The following is a 20651-nucleotide window of genomic DNA, read 5'->3' on the forward strand; positions in this document are numbered from 1 at the left end:
TTGTCATTAAAAACACCACTCGGCATTACAACAAATCCGGCTTCTTTGTCTGCCTGCATCACATTTAGGTCTGCCTGCATGTCTGCCTGCATCACATTATTGATCTGAGAGAACCTGTCAAATGCGCTCCACCCCTTTCTTATTCTTATAGTTATGTCATTCTCTTAATCCGGATCTCCGGTCACTACCTGCCCTAAGTAGACGTATTCCCTTACCAGTTGCAGCACCTCGCTACCTGTTGGAAACTGCTATTCTCTTCTGAGACTGTTGAACATTGCTTTGGTTTTCTGCGTATTGATTTTTACACCCGCCTTTCTGCTTTGCCTAATTCATTGATCATGCTTTGCAGTTCTTCTGCTGAGTAAATTAGCTATGGAATGTCATCAGCGAATCGCAGATTACTAAGGTATTCACCATTAACTCTTATCCCCAACAGTTCGGAATCCAGGCCTCTGAATACCTCCTGTAAACAAGCGATGAATAGCACTAGCGAGACCATGTCTTCCCGCCTGACAATCTTTCATACCGGAATTTTATTGTCTACTTTATGGAGGACTATGGTTGCTGGGCGCCCGCTATTGATATATTGCAGTATTTTTACTTAGGCTCTTCTACACGCTGATTCCGCATTGCCTGCATGGCAGCTGAAGTTTCGACTCAGTCAAATGCCTTCTCGTAAATTATAAAGGCTATATAGAGAGGCTGACTATAAGTTGAGCATTTTTCTATCATCTGTCTGATAGTGTGAGTATGGTTCATTGTCGAGTGGCCTTTACGAAAGCCTGCTTGATCAGTTGATTGACTGAAGTCTAAGGTCATCTCTATCAGCGATTATCTTAGTGAATACCTTATAGGCGACGGACTGTAAGCTCTTCGATCTGTAATTTTCGAAGTCCTTGACATCTTCTTTCTTGCGTATTAAGATGTTTGCGCTCTTTCAAGGCTCCAAGAGTATACAGGGTGGCTAGGATTTCTAGCTCAATCTCCTTTACGTCCTTTAGCAGATCTCCTGTTGCCTGATTCTCACCAGCTGCTTTGCCTCTCTGCGTTGCCCCTAAAGCTTTCTTTACCTCCTCTTACTGGCTGGATGTCCCAGTGCTGTGCGGTACTGTCTCTCTCAATCGACCCGCCGCGGTGGCTCAGTGGTTACGGTGCTCGGCTGCTGACCCGAAAGACGCGGGTTCGATCCCTGCCGAGGCAGCCGAATTTCTATGGAGGCGAAATTCTACAGGCCCGTGTACTGTGCGATGTCAGTGCACGTTAAAGAACCCCAGGTGGTCGAAATTTCCGGAGCCTTTCACTACGGCGTCCCTCTTAGCCTGTGTCGCTCTGGGACGTTAAACCCCATAAACCAAACCATACCAAACCGTCTCTCTCAACCATCTGATTACATTAGCTACTGTATAGATTTGTGTAGAATACTTCGGGTACTTTCGCTATCTTATCCATATTGCTAATCACATTGCCCTCCCTGTCTCTTAACGAAGACATGTAGGTTTTGCCTACACTTAGTTTCCTCTTCACTGCTTTCAGGCTACCTCCGTTCTTAAACATGCTCGATTGTCTCCATATTAAATTTCTTTATGTGTGCTGCCTTACGCTAATTGATTAATTTACATAGCTCTGCCAGTTCGTTTCTCTCTGTGGGATTAGACGCCTTCATACTTTGGCGTTTCTTAATCAGATCTTTTGCCCCCTGAGATGGCTTGCCGGTATCCTGTGGAACAAACCTACCGGCTACTTCTACTGCGCTTTACGCAACGATAGCTGTGAGATTATTGTTCACTGCTTGAATATTAAGGTCGTTGTGATAGCTGTGAGATTATCGTTCACTGCTGGAATATTAAGGTCGTTGTCCTCAGTTAAAGCCGAATCTGTTCTGCAAAGATATACTGAATTCCTCTACTTTCACTCTAACCGCTAACTCGTTAATGAGCTTCCTCTTCACTGATTTCTTCTGTTCCCTGTTCAAGTCTTGGCTAATTCTGGACCTTAACGTCCTGTGGTCGCTGCAACGCACTTTTTCGACGACCTCCACATCCCGTACGACGCCAGGGTGAGCGCATAGTGTGAAGTGCGGTTCATTATTTGTCTTTACTGTTGGGGCTCTTCCACGCCCATTTCCGGTTTCCTCGTTTGCGGAAGAAGGTATTCACGATCAGTAAATTATTTAGGTCTGCGAACTGTACTAATAACTCCCCTTCTGGCATTTCTACAGCCTGTGCCATAGTCGCTTGCTGCCTGTCTACAGCCTGCTTCTTCCCTACCTTGGCCCTGAAGTCTCCCATCGAAGCTGCCGTGGCGGCTAGGTGGTTATGGCGCTGTGAAAGTAGCAGCTTTCGTAGTTAAGCTTAATAAGAGGTACAGACTAAAAGTGGCACAGGCCTACGGGCCTACATCTGGTTATGATGACCGGATAATAGAAAGCTTCTATGAGGACGTGGAATCGGCAAGAAGCAAAGCAAAAAAGTTAAGGCTGCGATTCGACTTAGCCGAACAGAATTAACGATATAGGGAGCTGCGGCGCCAAGCTCTCGGTTATATACAACTCTCGAAGCTGACGTCACACATACATATGCTGCTTTAGCTGGCATATGCACTGCAATTCCAAGCATTCGCGCCAAATTTCCGCTCGACTGTAAGGGTTTAGGGTTGCAAACTTCGACGATTACCAACACTTCGCTTCGCTATGGCGGCCTTCGTGTCAACGGGATCTGAAGAATAAATTCTTAGGAGACATTTGTTGGATTGAACTAACGAGGGAAACATGTGCGTGGGATATGCACCATCTCGCGAGGCGGCTGTGGACCTTGAACGAGACCTCACCTCCACCAACATAACTTTCCGGACTGAGCAAGGTTCATGCATGCAAATTATCACGGCTGCATGCTGCCGACATTGTGCTTTCGTCGTCGAGTCAGCTTCTAAAGCACCCGCTAAAATAACCATACGGCGCGGCTCCGCGAACGCCTGTGAAGGTGTCAGGTGTCTGTGCAGCAAAGAAACTATCACGATCAAAAGAAACGCCAACACGCAGCGCCTGGCTTGCGGCAAAGTGGGTGCACCCTCAAACCGCTAGGCCGATATTCCGAGATTCTGCGGCTCGCAGAGCAAGGATGCAATATTCATGGGCAGTGGATGCCCGGTGCCTGCGGCATCGCTGGTAACGAGAAGGTCGACGATCTCGCCAGTGCCGCACATGAGCTGCATCGTGAACGATGTTCCGCTAGCCCTGGAGTGCGCCCGTGTGGTGATCCACGGTCAGTTCCGTCAACAACACCCGGACCCACGCATCGCGCAAGGAGAGCGCATCTCGGTGCGTGCTCATTGTCCTGTCTCCGGCGCCCGATGATTCTTCTAACGTGCGTTGGCTGCGTGTGGGGTAAGAAATTTAGACAAGTGCGCCAGCGACTTTCACTCGGCAACGCGTTCAGTGATTGCGGTTCGATCGAGGCATTGAAGCACTTGCTTCTAGCTGCGCTGAGCCGCTTTTGCAGAGCCGCGAAGCGAGTTGCTGGCGGCATACCGGGCGCTGTGCATCATCGCGGACAGATTCAAGGCGCCGCTGTGGCCGCGCGGCAGTGTCCGGGCGGATCCAAGGCCAAATGGGTCCGAAAGGAAGAAAATATGAATAATGGATCCCTATAGGATTCGGCGTATGGAGAGTATATCGAGTCATTTACTCCCGCGACTCTCTTCGCTTCATGCCAAATGATCGCGACCGAAGCACGTGTGTTTCTATGCTTCTCAAGAGTGTGCTTGAAAAATGGAGCTTTTCTATCTTCAAAAGTTCTGCTTGATGTCTGAATAGAGCGCGGCCGAGAGATTCGGTCATTTTTATCCGAACCAATGTTAAAAAGGCGCTTTGTACTTTCGCGCCCCACATTTTTCTTGCTTTTGCTGGGCACATATTTGCGCAATAAATAGTTCGCGCCTGGAAGCCGTTGCCTGCTACATTTACTACCCACCTACAAGCTCCTTTGTGTGTGGCAACTCCACGCTACGCTGCGCAGTAGAATTCCAAGTACTTTATACTTCTAAACACCAAGAGTCGACAACAAGAGCTGAAATTCGACATTTTTTTTAAGTACTTTCAGAACAGTTTTCTGAAAGAAACAGTTCAAGTCGCAGTATCTGTCACTTAACGTCTCACTTGTCACCAGGTTATGATGACTAAAACGTAGTCTATGTTCAGGCGTTCTACTCGCGCGGAAGACTGAAGCATGGCAAACACATAAACGGCTTTCTTGGGCAGAATATAACGACTTTCTTCGGCATTATCCTCGCCTGCTCTGGGCTTCTGGGAGGTCTTAGAAACTAGTATAATTGCGTGCCTGTCCTTCGGACGGTTCGAGCAGGTCCATCAGCCTTTTCCAGCGAGTTGGCGCGCTTTGTTCCGCGTGTCCCTTCGGTCTCAGTATGAGTTGTGGCTTAAGAGTGGGCATGGAAACTCCTCGTGTAATTCGATGACTAGCGACGTTTTAGCGTCCACTACTGAACAGACGACCCAAACATCCATAGCTACAATTCCAACGATGAGCTCCAGCGCCGCTTTCCTACACCTTTGGAGCCCTTTCTGTAGGCAGGAGTAGTACGACGTCATCTGGTGAATACAGTCGACGCTGTTTTTAACAGCGTTGCATTCGAGAACCGTGCGGGGTTTCGTGATCGGCTGAGCCTTCCTGGTTTTTTTTTTCGGCATAAACAAGACTGGCGTCCCGCTCAGCAGCCGTTGTTAACGTGAGAACGGGTTGTTTTTCTACCCGCCTCAGCACTTTTACACCTCTTCGGATTCAACGACGACGACTTCCCCGTTTTTTACTTTACCTTCTGCGACTTTCGGAAGCTCCTCTCTAAGTTCGATCGGAGAGTGGTGCATATAAATTTATCATCTTTCAACGGGCTAGAGGCAAGCGGCATGCTCGCGTAGAAGTTGTCGACGTAGAGAGTGCAACCACAGCCGGTAAAGCCAGCCATTAAGTTCACTACAACTTCTTCGGCTTGTCCCATGGCTCCTCTGGCGTCAGAGTTTCAACCTTATATTCGCACTTTTAATATATACATCTCCTTGGTGGGGGCCTTGTAGAGCTTGACTCCACACTTGTGGTCTATACCAGCGATGTATTGCCTAAAGACGACGCGCCCACGCCATGGAATCATCGTTTCGTAAATGACAATCTCTGCCCGGCTCCAACACAGCGCAGGAAATGCGATTATTTTTTTCATGAAGTGTCGAATACGATAGAGACGATGCTGCTGTACGCTCGGTTACATTATCTGCATGCGAAATTCCAGTATCTTAGTAGCAGCTGGCCTCGTGGTCCATTTAGTTTACGCCGTACGGATCGCTTCTTGCTCACTAGTGAACAGATTTATTCAAGTTTCCATTTTTTTCGCACTGTAACCGATTGGAATGATCCTTTATTGCCTTTAGCCACACTTTGATGTCTATTAAATTTGTTATTATTGTTTTGTTTTCCATTTAACCCACCCTGCTTGGACCTGTACAAGATTTGCAGTACTGAATAAAGAAGAAAGAAAGAAACTAGGAAGCCTTATTAGACCCATGCAGATCAGTACTCAAACGAACACTTTCATTTCTTGCACGTTTGTCTCTGTACATTTCTCCTCGCGCATTTTCTCTTGTAGTAAATTCGGATCTACTGCTTTCGCTACCCGTTTGTCTCATAAACGGTCGTGTCCAAAATGTCATCAGTGAAACTAAGAGAAAACAAGAGCAGAGCATAGCTGCTCATCGGGAAACTGATTAGTACGGGTAGGCTCGGATATGGCATCGCTCTATCCATCCATCCTTCCTTTTGGCTCGTGACGCAGTCGGAGGAGGGCGCTTTTTTGGAACTCCACCGACTTGATCGCAAGCTGAGTGCTTTTGGTATTATTGGCTGATTTGTGTAAGGGTGTTTTATAGATGCTGTAAGGGTGGTAGTTTTAAATCGTCTTAAGGGTAGGAAGGCTAGCGGAGGCAACATAATACTGTATGCCATGGGGATTTTTAAAGAAATTTTTAAAGAAATGTCGCTCTGGAGCCGAACCCGGAAATGAACCCGAAAGGCGGGAACCCGAACCGGAACCGAACCCCAAAAAATTCCGGTTTGACACCCAGCTGTCGCAGCACGCCTGCTGCGGCAGTACTGAGAGTGAGCCTCCACACCATGCTCTGTGACGGCAGATCGAGCAGCAGTGCAGTTTTGCTTAGCTCCACCATGGATCGCAGATACCGCAAACGTTAGCAGCCGTACCTTTCAAAAGCAGAGCGTTCAAAGCGTAAGCTAGGTCGTTCGTGCCGACATGTAGAAGAATTCCCTATTGAAAATACTGAACGTGGATTCTGCGTGCCTATCTTTGCGTGTTTATTGCCACGCACATTGTGACGATTGAGCGAGGTCGCAGAACACGAGACATATTTCACACAATTTGCGCAAGCCGAGCAAGCTCGCAAATGCGAGACATCTGTCACATAAAGTGCGCAAGCCGCGTAAGGCTCGTACAGCAGGAGACATCCTCGCGTGATATGCGCAAGCCGGGTGGGGCTTCCAGAATGTCCGAGAGCCAAGGGTGAGTCCCAGAATGTTCAAGAGCCTTGTCTGGCTCACAGAGCACTAGACTGTGTCAAATGGAGTTACCATCATGATACCGATAATACCTTGCATGGCTGCAAGGCTCCTACATCACTGCTCAACACGTTACGCCAATGCCCTACCTAAAGGCCTCCTCACCTGTCTGTCACTGCCTCATTCAGCATGCATGTTGTGAGATAACAAGCTTTGCAGCAATGGTGCTTCGTGGGATGGCTCTCATGTGTGTAGCATGCTTGCAAAAGGACATAGATAAGGTCACCTTAACTGGCTTTATTAATGCCACATCCCTCATGACGGGTGCCACACAGTGGCTAAACAATTTCTTCAGCTTCTCCAAGTCCAGCAGGTTGGCGTCTTGATCCAGGTTCTCACTATGCAGCACCTGCAAAAAGGTAGCAGTATATGCAAAAAAATTCAGTTAATTTGTTTTCTGGAAATTCCAGAAAAGGGCACAAGTAGTTCCATTACTGAACTAATGATGATTTCGAAAAGTATCAGGTTTGAAATACAGACATTGGAAAACCCGACTCAAGCACGCAGGCTGCTCAGCATCAAACCTGCACAAAATCTAATAACCGCGTCACACAGGCATTTTGAAGGCTTTCAAATGGCCATCAACTCAGTGACACTTGAATGCAGCTAAATGGGCATTTCCAATAGCCACAGAGTCCCTAGAACAGTGTGGACATCTATCAAGATTTTGAAATTTGCACTCAGACATGGAGCACTCGCAACTTACACTAAGGAATAAAATCAAAGCAATTTAATCGCTGAAAGAATACTCAACATGAAATGTACAACTTATTTCACTGAAAAAAAAGAAGGCTGGCCACAAAACACTGCAGCAAGCGTATTATCACTGTTGCCAATAGCACAAAAACAATGAATACCACCTTTTCAAAACTGCGTGAGTGCTACAACAGCTTCCCAGCAAAATTATCAACTGTGACAGTGGCTCCACGGCAGTTTGGTGCGAGATGATGAAATATCTCTACGGCGATCAAGTATTCTGTGTAGCAGCGGCATAACTCCCGAGTTGAAGTGCAAATCTCAAAGCTCAATCTCCCACCTTAACTGTTATCTTTAAATACATATTTAAATTCATTGCAGCGTGCTGCAGAAGTATGCGGTCAGATCATTCGAGAGGATACCTGCAAGCTATCTCAGGAGACGAAAGATCTGATGAAGAAACGCCAAAGCATGAGGACGTCTAACTTCAGAGATAGAATAGGACTAGGAGAGCTATCGAAGTTAATTATAAGTGCAAGGTAGCCAACATAAGAAAGTTTAACATGGAGAAAACCTAGCATGCTCTAAAGCATGGAGGTAGCCTAAAATCAGTGAAGAGAAAACTAATCACTGGTAAAAACCAGATGTATGCGCTAAAAGACAAAGAGGGCAATGTCATAAGCAATATGGATAAGATAGTTAAAGTAGCCGAAGAGTTCTACACAAATCTCTACAGTATCAGAACGTTACAGAGAGAGGCAGTAGAGCACAGCAATGGGACACCCGCCAGTAACGAGGGAGGAAGTAAAGAAAGCCTCAGGAGCAATGCAAAGGGGTAAAGCAGCTGGTGAGGATCAGGTAACAGCAGATTTGTTGAAGGATGGAGGAGAGATTATGCTAGAGAAACTAGCCACCCTGCATACGCTTGCCTCGTGACCACGAGCGTATCAGGAGCTTGAAAGAATGCGAACATTATTTTAATTCATAAGAAAGAAGATGTCAAGGACTTGAAGATTTACAGACCGATCAGCTTACTATCCATTGTCTACAAGGTATTTACTAAGGTAATCACTAATAGACTCAGGACAACCTTCGAATTCAATCAATCAAATGATCAGGCAGGCTTTCATAAAGGATACTCAACAAGAGACCACATTCATGCAATCAATCAGGTGATAGAGAAATGGGCAGAATACAACCAACCCCAATATATAGCCTTCATTGACTACCAGACAGCAATTGACTCGGTGTAACCACAGCTGTCATGCAGGCATTGTGGAATCAGGGTGTAGAAGAGTGTTATGTGAAAATATTGGAAGATATTTATAACGACTGCACAGCTACCATAGTTCTGCATAAGGTCAGCAATAAAATTCCAATAAGGCAAGGTGTCAGGCAGGGAGACACGATTTCACCAATGCTATTCACTGCCTGTTTACAGGAGGTATTCCGGGGCCTGAAATGGGAACAGTTGGGGAGAAGAGTTACTGGAGAATACCTAAGTAATTTGAGATTCCCTGATGGCATTGCCTGGCTAAGCCACTCAGGATATGAACTGCAAAGCATGATGAATGAGTTAGACAGGCAGAGCAGAATTGTGGGGCTAGAAATGAACACGCAGAAAACCAAAGTAATGCTCAACAGTCTAGCAAGGGAACAGCAGTTCACAATTGGTAGCGAGGTGCTAGAAGTAGTAAGAGGATATGTATACTTAGTGCAGGTAGTGACCGCTGATCCGGATCATGAGAGGGAAATAACTAGAAGAATAAGAACGGGGTGGAGCGCATATGGCAGGTTCTCTCAGATCGTGAAAGCCAGTTGCCAATATCCCCCAAGAGAAAAGTCTAACACAGCTGTATCTTACTGGTACTCACCTATGGGGCAGAAATGTGGAGGCTAACAATGAGGGTTCGGCTTAATTCAAGGACAACGCAGCGAGCTATGGAAAGAAAAATGATAGGTGTAACGTTAAGAGACCGGAAGCGGGCGGAGTGGGTGAGGGAAAAAATGCGGGTTAATGAAATCCTATTTGAAATCAAAAGGAAGAAATGGGCTCGGGCAGGGAATGTAAGGCAAAGGCAAGACAACCGCTGGTCCTTGAGGGTAACAGAGTGGATTCCATGAGAAGGTAAATGTAGCAGGGGGCGGCAGAAAATTAGGTGGGCGGATGAGATTAAGAAGTTTGCGGGGATACGGTGGCCACAATTGGCAGAGGACAGGGTTAATTGGAGAGACATGGGAGAGGTTTTGCCCTGCAGTGCGTGTAGTCAGGCTGCTGCTGCTGCAGATGATGACAGCCTGAACACACCTACAAAGTAAAACTGTGAACTCGACCCAGCAGCACTTTACTGTGTTGAAAGAGAACAGGTACAATTGAATTACTGCATTACCTTGTTATTATCATTAAAAAGTACAGTGCTCTAAGGACTTCCTAATTTACATCGAAACGAATGGTTTACAGTGAACTTTCACAGATTACACTAACAGGCACTGAAAATCCAACACAGCTGCCCAAGAGAATATTAGGCAGCCGTGCTAGCCTTCTTTTGCGCTATGCTACCTGATACCAGATTAAAATTCGAGAGCAATTTACTCATACTCTAGCAATGGGATACGTTATGCCCCAGACTGATGCAGCTGTCTTACTAAAGGCAGAAAAGCTTTCAGTGTGGGTCATGTGTGCTGTGGCGTGAACACATGCACAGGATCGCCTGCTACCATCCAAGTCCTCTGTGTACACAAATGCAAGTGCAATAGAGAACCCACATCACAAATTTGGCTAGTCTGGTCGGCCAAGCATGGGCCAGCTGATAGCACGAAGCAGAAGGTGCGACACATACCATCATCATCAGCCTGACTAGGCCCACTGCAGGGCAAAGGACTCACCCATGTCTCCACATTAACCCTGTCCTTTGCTAGGTGTGGCCACCATATCCCCGTACACTTCTTAACCTCATCCGCCCATCTAAGTTTCTGCCGCCCCCTGCTATGCTTGCATTCTTTTGGAATCCACTCCATTACCCTTAAGGACCAGCGGTTATGTTGTCTTCCCATTACAAGTCCCGCCCAGGCCCATTTCTTCCTCTTAATTTCAAGTAGCATGTCATTAACCCGCGTTTGCTCCCTCACCCACTCCGCCCCCTTTTGGTCTCTTAATGTTAGACTTATCATTTTTCTTTCCATAGCTCACTTTGCTGTCCTTATCGTTTGGCACGTGTTTTTTTCTTTGTAATAAGGCATAAAGTATTATACATGAATTACCACATGGCATCCTCCTATGACCACTAAATAATTTATAATCAAATTTCTTTCTCCTGCTGTATTTGTTTCGGTTTCGACAGCTGAATGATGGCTGTGACGTCAAAGCGAGGTTATTGGTCATGTGAGGCATGAAAAACTGCAATACAATTGGTACTTCTGGCTCTTAAGGAATGCTGGTGTCAGCGCTGTAGCGAATTAAAATGATGAAGCAGCGATTATAAGTGCAGTTTTTCCACGCCTCACGTGACCTATAACCTCTCTTTGATGTCATAGCCATAGTCAAATTGTTCACCGAAACAGGATGGCAGAAAAAGTTGATTATAAATTATTTAGCAGTCTCACGCGAATACCAGATGGTGATTCATGCATAGTAGTGTCTTCCGCAGCATTATAGAGAAGAAAACATGCCACCAAGATTAGGTGTCTATACTCTTTTAAGCTGAACTCTTTTAATTAGCCTCCACATTTCTGTCCCAAAAGTGAGAAACATGCAGGCTAAAGAAAAGATTTCAACTTAAGTACCAAAGTGGCTCTAATCACACGATGAAGCGGAAAAACTCTCGACACTTGAACAGAGAACAAATAGGAATTCCAACAAAATTTTAGATTCTTGTAAGGCTATCAAGCATTTCTGAATATTGTAAACTGCACTTTCACACATACAGTACGCATGTATGCCAAGCTCACATTCAGTAGCCCTGTTTTCCGGCTGTTATTATCACGGTCTGAGCTCAGTTACAGATTTAAAACCAGCCAAAAGATGCAACACAGGAAAAGAGAAGAAAACAGGTTGGACTATCAATTGAATTTTTTGTGAAGGAAAAGAAGGCTCGCATGAAGATGCGCACACACATGACCCACACCAGCGAAAGGCAGGACAACAAATAACTGTCACTGATATACAAGCACGTCATCTAAAAGAGAAAATTCTTTCCGTTGAAGATTGACTAATGGCTTCGCTACTCATACAGCCGTTGCCTTGGAGATATGCATCAAATACCTTACAGATTTGTTTACCACTTCTATACACCACTGAAGTGTCACAGAAATCAGGCGTACACACTGATGGGTCATCTTATGATTTACACTCACGACATTGGCACTGTAGTGCCAGATTAGAAGCTGCCTTCCCCCTAACGAGTTAGTGCTCACTCAGGAACACATTAAAGACACCTGCACATATCCCTGAAGTAGTTTCTTGCACAAGCTAGCGGAATGTGATAAACCACTTCCTGCAAGTCCTGAACCTAGTTTTATGGGATACCATACTGCTATCCCGGGTTTTAACAGCAGCGCAAAGGCCATCAACACAATGATTGGCGCAAAAATTACATTTAAAAATTTTCCCGACACTCGATTTGAACTCATGAAGTCTACTCAAAGGACTCCATGATAACCGTTCTGAGGTGAATGGCAGTTCAGCCTAGCCTCTGGAATCTGTGCCAAAAAAAAACGAAGTCAGTGCATCGCAATTTATTTCCGATATCAGCCGGTGCTGATGACAATTGTATGTTTTGCTTTCTCTGGCTTATAAAGCTCCACTTTCAGAAAAAGTGTCGTCTTTGTGGTTAGGATGCGGAACTTCATCATCACAGGTCAACTTCAGCTTGCCATCAGTGTCCCTTTAACGCCTCAAAGTTGAACAATAGCTCCATTCATAGAGGAGGGCTGTGCATAAATTTCGACCACCAAAGATTCCTTAACATGCACTGACATTGCATAACACACGAGCAAATATGCATTTCGCCTTGTCGAAACGAAGCCACCACAATTCAATCCCGCGTCTTTGGGCTCAGTAGCCGAACACCAATGCAGCAGGCCACAGCACCAGGTGAAAAACAAAAGAGAGCCCTTAATAGGCAACCTAACTTGCAAAAATCAACATAACGAGGGGTCACACAAGTAGCAGTGGACTAGGAAAATAAAAGCTACTTGTGTCGGAAGATGTCTTCAGTGCTTACCTCAAAAGCCTGCTTGCTTGCTGGGCATCCTAGCACCAAGTGAAAGGCTGGCACAGCTATACTGGAGAGCTTGGAAGAGGCATTGCTGGTAAAGCTATGTGGAGATTGCTGCAAGGTAAAAAGACACATTTAACAGCAGCACAGTGCAAAAAATGGACTAGAATCAAGCATGTAAGGCAAAATGCAAGGCACAAAAAGGAGCCGGTCGCAGAATGGAACACGACTGTTTAACCACATTTCGAAGTGGGCCAGGCAACAAGAAATTCATAACCAAGGCAGTCATACGAGACATCACTTGCATATCGATATCCAGCATCGTTTCTACAATACATGCCACCATTCAAAAGAACAGACCACAGCAGAACGATATTTTCAGTAGAAGGCTGGTTTGCTTCAAATTCTGCATGCGTCCCTCAATTTGAAATCTGGCATGATTAGCACTGATTTCACATTCTCACAGGTATGATGAATTAATAGTGCCAATTGCAGAAAAACCACACTTTTTCCTTTAACATCAAATAAGGTATTGGAGAGGTACCTCAGCATATTTAAGTCAAAGTCAGATTTATTTGCGCCATTGGTTATAATCATGAAACAATTAAGTTTATTCTTCGTACATATTAAAGGCTCAATTACCCTTAAATTTCACTGCAACTTCGGGATTTAGGCCAAATGGAGCTAGGGCACCTGTGTGCATTTTGCAGTTGTTTGTACCATTTCAGCTCCGAGCCAAAGTATGAAAAAGCGAATGCCAAAATAGAGGCGAAAAACTTCAGAGCAATTTGTTTTTATCTCACCGTTCTGCTATTCAAGGCTCGACTACACTGGCTCGGCTATAAGTACGAACGCAGCTGGATCATACGGAGCTTCGTACCTTAAATACACAATTTATAAAAGGACAAGTGAAATACAAGTGAAAGAGGAGGAAGCTCAATCCTAACGCATACAGCTGAATCGCAGTCTACGTAGTTATACTGCTCGAGCGCTGTTACTTCAATTACAGCGTAACATGCGGCGAGAATGTAAAGCCCGGGCCGAAGATCTATTCGCGGGCACATATTCCATTCTCGGCCAGAGATGAATGGCAGTACGGCGGCAGTACGGCGCCGATATCGTGCACCCCGCGATCGGATCAGCTGTGCATATTTGCATGGCATACTGACCATGACCGTGTGACCACTGACACTACACGCGCATTCATGCCCGTGTGCCGCCAGCAAACAACCTTTCAGCGCTGCGTGCTGCCGCGATAGGCACTGCGTCTTCGCGTCTCTGTACTAGCTGTGTTGACGTGGCCAGTTGTGCGCAAAGGCTTTGAAATAATGAACAGGTTCGAAGAAAATTAACTTACCCCCAAGATGCGAGATGTCACCCGGGTAGTGGTCTCCCACCAGCTGCTCCGCCATGGAGGAAATGAGCCCCGCCGTCAGCATAGCGTTTCCAGTGAAGGCGCGCAAAGGACGACGCGCTATCCGTCGAGCCCGCTGACGCACGCTATAAACACAGGTTTACTCAGCACCTTACCACGTTTTCGTACATCGCACCAGCGAATTTCACTGCTGTCGGCACATCACATATCGGAAGAGTGACAAATGCTCATGCCAGCGATGGTTCACGCCCTCGGCACCACAAAGGAGGACCACGATATAGTGTTCTAACCACGACAAACGTAGCAACGCTGTCCGCCATGCTGTCCCTTCCCAGACGCTGCGTTCGTTGGCTAGCGCTTCGGCCAGTTCCGGCTTCCTTCGGCCCGTTTAGAAAGGCATCGCCTCCAGGCATTCCTCCAGGTCGTCTCTTTCGGGCTCTATGCTTTTGGGCAGTGCGATAGCAAAGGATTAAAACCAAATGAAACTTTCGTTACAAAAATAATTAAGTTCTTGTGCACATATTAGCATTAAAAACTTGAGATATTTGTGACGCGTGGACGCATGAATATGCGTGTCGGTACATGCGTGCGTGCGTGCGTGCGTGCGTGAGTGGGCATGGTCTAGCGCGTCAAATCCAAAGCCTATCCGACATGCTGCATGGTTTCTGAGATCACCGCCGTGAGCTTCGCTTGTTTTCTCGTGCTGCTGCTGGGCGGTCTTGTGCGCCGCTGTTACTGTGCTGGAATCGCAAAAGAAGAAGGATTACCGGTGTGTGCTGCCGGTGGGCGTGCTCTCATCCAAGAGTAGTAGCAGCTCCCAATTAAGCGATCCGTCGGGGCATATGTGTTATGGATGTCTGGTCGACAACGATAATGAGGTCAGCAGTGCGGTGCCGTCGTTTGATGAGTCGAACCTTTCGGCCTATTGCTCTGCTAACTTCGTTGCAAAAATGCCTGGCTCATAAGCAGCGACAGTGGCCATTGTTTCTGTGGTGTGTTTCGATTACAAGACGGCGCCCTTCTACAGTGTGGCTTCCTTGGAAACTTAGTCGGCGGTGTGCCTGCAACGCCTGTCGCTGTCAGCTCAAACTGACCGCCTGCGAGCGCTGCCTTCTTTTGCGATGTGAACGGTGACGGGACACTTACTGCCTGTGGCCGGAGCTTATAGCAAAAGCGAAGAGTGTTTTCTGTGAAGGTTTGACGAAGTGCGTGTGTCAGTCTGGACCCTTAGCAAGTCATACGATATGCGACATGCAAAAGTGGTCCACCAGTCGCTTCAGCAGAAAGGAGTGCGGATGTTTTTTACGTTACTTCAATCGAGAACTGCCCATGCAAATATTTCAACTCGTCTCTTGCCTAAACAGCATAGTAAAGAAGCTAAAGCAACAAAACTGCTGTTTCCATGCTGTATATTGATTCCGCCCTCGTGCTAGAGGTGGGAAATATGTAGCAGTTATTGGCGGAGTTACAGCCTATGAAGCACGTGCAGCTTCATGTAATTGCAGGTTAGGATATGCGCCTTACTTGGTATTGACTTTGTGACCAGACATAGCCATCTGTCAACTAAAAGAAATTTTCTTGCTATAGGATTCTGCAGCATTATGTATGCTTCTGGACACTGAATACCGGGTGCGTCACCTCTCTTGAAAGCACTCAGATTTGTGTACTTATCAGTACGCTTGAGATGAGAAAATTTTATCAGCTTCTTTTCTTTATTTTATAATTAGCTACACAGCATGTTGCAAAAAAATGTTTTAAGGAAAAGTATTTCAGTTTAGAGTTGAACAGTTCAACAAAGTTGTTTTGGGCATTCTGGTAACTTCAAGATGGTATCTGATGGTTGCATACAGACGCGCAAGTCAAACCTCAAAGGGCATCAAACTTAACAGTACCGCTGAGCTTATCCTTTCGTGCTTTTTATGTGTGTGTAGATCACCTGGGGAAGTTCAGTATTGGATGTTGGATTTCATAGTTCTGCTACAACTTTTATCTTCCTTTCTACACATGAAACATGACTGAACTTGATTACATTCCCCAAGCAAATACCTGACGCCTTACAAGCGTTCCTTACTGTGCACAGTTGTCCCAGTGCATTATATCCACTCATGTGCAGCACACTGTTGTGTTGCTCTTGGTCTCCAAATGTGACTCTCAGCAATATGATGGAATCATAGTCCATCCAGATGGTCTTTGTGGTAGTGCAAATTTCAAAACAGATTGAAGAAGAATGAAGAGTGTGATACTTCGTCATGCATCATGCAATGCTGGTGCTAATCAGGCAACATGTGTGGTATATATACTTCGCACATTTGAGATTCATTGGATTTGTTCTGGAGCCATAGTGGGAATTAATTAATCGATCTGTGATTTGTCACTGAAATTGAGAGAGGGCACTAATTTCTGAACTTTTGACACCAACTGTGAATTCAAAACTGTCTTTTCATGTAGGCTTACATGGCTTTATTACGTGTATGTAAATTTATGCTAATGACTTTGGAAATTGCTTTGGCAATGGTTTTAGAAATTGCCTCGTAACATTCCTGTTACAGCTCACAATTCGCTTTCTGCACGTCATGTTTGATTGAACCTGATTATATCCCCAAGCTTGTTTGTTGCACCTAACAAACACTGTTGCCCTTTCAGAGTTATTCCATTGATTGACTCCTTTCGAGTGCAAGCAACAAATGGTTGTGTTGCTTCTGATTTCGAAATATGGCTGTCTGCATGACGGGCGACAACATAAATGCTCTGGATGGCTTTCATCATTCATCTATAAGATATCTGTAACTTTCAGAATTGGTTAAAGGAAGAACTGAAGGATGCTGTAAGAGTCATTAGAAGCTTGTTTTTTACATTATTTTACAATGAACTTGGAATGTTGACAAGTTCTTGCTCAGTGTGCATGTTGTCATGTACAGGTCCCTGCAGTATCGAAGGGAACCATTTTGCACTAAAAGATAATTTTTTGGTTATTTGTTTGCTGAAGTTGAAAATGATTAATGGGTACTTACGCCAAGACGAAAATTATAAAACAGCAAAACGTGAGCTTATTGCTCATTATTGAGAAGTAATCATTAACTGAATGCTCGAACTTTGTTTGCTTTCACCCTAAATGGGCCTTTACAGTCTCGACAAGTTGCTACTAAGCAAGCAAACGCACACATGGCCACACATAAGCACGCACAGCTTCGGCAAGCCCCCTCTCAGCACGCAGATGTCCACGCACAGAGAGTTGTCCACGAGAGTCCACGATTTTTTACACACAAAGAGTGTGCGTGTACGTCTTTCAGCTCACAGTACGCGATCATGTACACACAGGACGCACAGAATGCGTACAGGTAACGCACAATTTCTGCGCAATCGTGTGCAAAATGAACGTGATCGTACAAAAATCACTGTTCTCGTGCAAACTCACGCAGAGTTTTTTCAATAGGGTTGTCTAGGCTGTTTCAACAATGCATTTTTCTCCGTGGCCCTGCCGCACTCCATAGTTCTTCCATAAGCAGAAATTGAAGGTCTTATGGATCCAGTGGAACATAAAAGCAGGTGTATGGACGCGCGTTGAAAAAACGAACAACAGCAGCGCAGCAACAGGATTGGGTGGTAGAAGCGAGTAATGACGTTTTTTTTTTAAATCGGTTGAATGCGCTCATGTTCGGCCTTAAATCATAAAGGCAGATAAGACTGGAGATATTAAGTGCACTGCGTTTAGACTGAATATATATTGATTACTAATGTTGCTTTTACGTTCATTTCAGTGGTGCACGTTGCAGAGCTATTTTCCTTTTTAATTCTGGAATTCTGGCTGTCGGAGAAGATGGCGCGCAATCAGTCTACTGACTCAGTGCTGGCGCCTGACCATGCTTGACAGCGCCGAAATGGTGCTGTCTCAAGATATTTTTTTTTTCAAATGGGAAGTATTCAGTAACATACCGGCGGCACTACGACATAATTGCACGCTGCAAAAAGGCCAGTATACTTAAGCATGGCGAAAGGAGGATGAGCAAGATAATATCGGGAATAGTTCATATTAACACATCCTTGTAAAGTGTTCAATGTGACACTTTTGTCGCCCGGCTGCTGTTCAGATTGCATAAAAAAAGAGTTTCTGGGAGTGTGGCAGCATATTTAAAGAGCACCCAATACCAGCAGCGAGTGCTCACGCCTGGAAGACCGAAAATGGTGCTCAATCTTCACTCAGTTCATCCCTCGCAGCGTTACACCTGGCACAGTCCTGGTAAAAGAGCTTCACGGAGTAGCGCGAGGATGAAACCGACCGCGACGTTTTCTACAGTTTAAGCTCCTTCAGCATAATTTGACAGCAAGATGCTTCTGCATGTAACGCCACGCTTAGTCCATGAAAATTTCCGCCATGGCAACTTTCATTCGTCTACGGAGACAAGAAGCTAAACGTGCACAACATAGCCTCGGCAGCTGCCTTTCTGACCGGCTTCTGCACGCTCCTCGTGTGGACCATTCGTCTTTTCCTGGCTATATACTCGAAATCGGGTGCCGTCTGCTCGATGCACCTGTCAGAGCATATGGCGGTTATCAGAGGAAACCATCTCTCCTAGAAAACCTGAATATGTGAAGCGAATAGCCACGTGGCGATGCAAACAGCACTGCTAGCCGCGCATAGACAACTAGCTGCGGTGGCGCTGCCGGCGTTCACCGGCCAGAGTACCACAACCACAAGTTTCGTAGCGCAACTGCTTGTGATTTGGTTTAGTTTATGGGAATTGAACGTCGCAAAGCGACTCACTCAATGAGAGATGCCTCAGTGAAGGCCTTCGGAAATTTCGACCACCTGGGGTTCTTTAACGTGTGCTGACATCGCATAGTACACGGGCCTCTAGAATTTCACCTCCATCAAAATTTGATCGCCGCAGCCGAGACCGAACCTGCGTCTTTCGAGTGAGCGGTCGAGCGCCATAACCGCTGTTCCACCGCTACGCACCCCAGCTGCTTGTGAAATTCGTTTTTTACAATTGCACAAAGTCTAAAGACTACTACAGAAAGATCGCCGTAGAAAAGGTATCTCGCTGGTCAAAGTAATAATGGAGTTTTCTTCCTCTTCCCAAAACGTTGGCTCTTGATGTGCGGACAGCACGCGTGATCGCTAGATCAGTGTAAATGCCCATAGCGTGAGCGCGTGCACCGCATTCTCAAGCGCGTAGCGGTTGAAGCGATGCAGGTTTCAATAAAACTGCACTTTAATAGGTGCTTTACTTGAAATATTGTAAGTTTCCGGTTGTAGTCAATTTTCAGACTTGTTCATCGACGCTAGTGCGTCTGTTTTTCGAACTTTCTCAGTACGACGCAACACTTAGATATTATTTTTTAAGCATGAAATGCTTTTAGCTCCCGTTGTCGGCAGTGTGGTGACGTCACGCCGAGACCGAGAGCCATCATCCGGGAACTGAAATCCACTCATCCGGGCACTGAAATCCACTCATCCGGGCACTGAATTCCAGTCATCCGGGCACTGAAATCCAGTCATCCGGGCACTGAAATCCAGTCATCCGGGCACTGAAATCCACTCATCCGGGCACTGAATTCCAGTCATCCGGGCTCTAAAACGAGAACATCCGGGCACCGTACGAGACCTAACGAGATTTAACGAGACTCTCTAAGCCCTCCTACGCGACCGGCATGCAAGCGCCGGTTGGTCTCCAAACGAGACAAAAAATAACTGCTGCCAGTGCCTTCTCAATGTTTATCAAGATATCAGTGGAGCTGTGGGTTTGATAATGCACGGAATTATAATTTCCGATTTCTAATAACGCGTGCAAAAAGCACATAAACGCTGCGTTCAAAGGGCAAGGCATCGCGCCGAACGGGTGGTGGCGTTTCTCCCTTCCTTTACGGTGCGGTTCAGGTGTCCACCGAGATGGCAGAGAATTACTGCGCCATTTCCTTTCCTCAAAAAACCTTGCGTTCAAATTTCAAGGCATCGCGCTGAACGGGTGGTGGCGTTCCTCCCTTCCTGTACGGTGCGGTTCGGGTGTCCACCGAGATGACATTAGGCCCGTAAACATTTCATGCTTACTCTAATCTCGTTTACGGGAGAGGCAGAGATTTTTCGAATAAGCTGCTCCGGCCACCTGAGAATGGATAGTGAACTCTTCCGACCGGCTCCCAGAGAGCAGGAATTCGGAGTCACACTTACATCGTGTTGGAAGCTCAGTGATCAACAAGGCTGAGCTCCCGGGTGGAGGCCGGTTCATTGCACAGCGGCCGGCTGAAGCCAGCCTCTTCCCCATACTGGGGAAGATGGAACGCATAATTTTTGGCTGCGGGGTTCGGCATGCACCACGAATCCCCGCCGTAAACGAATCAAAAGCAAGCTTTACAATACTTTCTTCGCAATGAGGACATCAGTCAGATACATTTAACAGTGCTTACTTGTACGGAAGAGTTTTGGAGTAATGTTTCTACGCGTCGGTCAGGCTGGGAACCATGCAATAAGAGACAATGGTGATAGGTTGTAGGAATAGCAGAGAAGAGTTAGTAGAGTTCGCGGTGAAAGATTATTTACTAGTGATTAATGTCTTCTGCTAGTCTAAAAATCAAATGGATCATTGGATAGGTGCGCTGAATTAGCCTATACTTTAAGCAGAGAAGGGAAGAATTTAGTGAAGCGGAAGCCCATTTCCGATTTAGCGGTTTGAGGGAAAGGAGAGGAATTCAGTGTATTTTTTCAGAACAGATATTCGGCTTTAACTGAGGAAA

At 46.0% G+C, this 20651-nt stretch overlaps 1 long non-coding RNA gene and 1 other non-coding gene across 2 annotated transcripts; one reads left to right on the forward strand and one right to left on the reverse strand.

Annotated features, from left to right (window-relative positions):
* Nucleotides 1-6854: 6854 nt before the first annotated feature.
* On the reverse strand, nt 6855-14696 carry LOC149356495 (uncharacterized). Its single transcript, XR_016291646.1, has 3 exons — nt 13902-14696; nt 12551-12658; nt 6855-6981 (listed from the first exon to the last, which is right to left on the reverse strand). It is a non-coding gene; the product is annotated as an uncharacterized LOC149356495 (long non-coding RNA).
* A 5384-nt stretch (nt 14697-20080) lies between these two features.
* LOC149356496 (U1 spliceosomal RNA) lies at nt 20081-20245 on the forward strand. Its single transcript, XR_016291996.1, has one exon. It is a non-coding gene; the product is annotated as a U1 spliceosomal RNA (small nuclear RNA).
* The last annotated feature ends 406 nt before the right edge of the window (nt 20246-20651 follow it).

The sequence above is a fragment of the Amblyomma mixtum genome, chromosome 3, assembly GCF_055824585.1.
Source record: "Amblyomma mixtum isolate Tamu chromosome 3, ASM5582458v1, whole genome shotgun sequence".
NCBI lineage: Eukaryota > Metazoa > Arthropoda > Arachnida > Ixodida > Ixodidae > Amblyomma > Amblyomma mixtum.